Source organism: Macadamia integrifolia, chromosome 10 (assembly GCF_013358625.1).
Source record: "Macadamia integrifolia cultivar HAES 741 chromosome 10, SCU_Mint_v3, whole genome shotgun sequence".
NCBI lineage: Eukaryota > Viridiplantae > Streptophyta > Magnoliopsida > Proteales > Proteaceae > Macadamia > Macadamia integrifolia.
This window is the reverse complement of record NC_056566.1, coordinates 9,931,447-9,931,920: the sequence shown is the minus strand read 5'-3', so window position 1 is coordinate 9,931,920 and position 474 is coordinate 9,931,447.

The following is a 474-nucleotide window of genomic DNA, read 5'->3' as shown; positions in this document are numbered from 1 at the left end:
AGAGGTTAGGAACCTTATCCTCCCCTATTGTTGTGAATCATATCAGCATCAAACCCAATTATATTAAAAAATAGAGTAGGAAACACAGTAGAGTCAACCATAGGCTCTACTAAACACATAACGTCAGGATTATTATCTGCAACAATTCTTCCCAAGGCCATTAGAGCTACAGCCTTCTGAAACCCCCACATTCCAAAATAATACCTTCATAAACACTTTGACACATTAGCCAACCGATCAGACCTTCTGGTCTGCTCAACAACTGTCATTGCTTCATCCTTCCTGCGGGTACCTACAACAATAGTTTCCCTTTGAGATACTCGAATGGCCAACTCATTGGCACGAGCAATCTCCTCATGATGAAGAATCACCGCCCCTCCCTGGACAATACTTGGTAAGATAGTAGTTACTTGGCGCTCAACATGAATTTGAATATCCTTAGTAATCATATCTACCACCATTGAACCCCCCCCC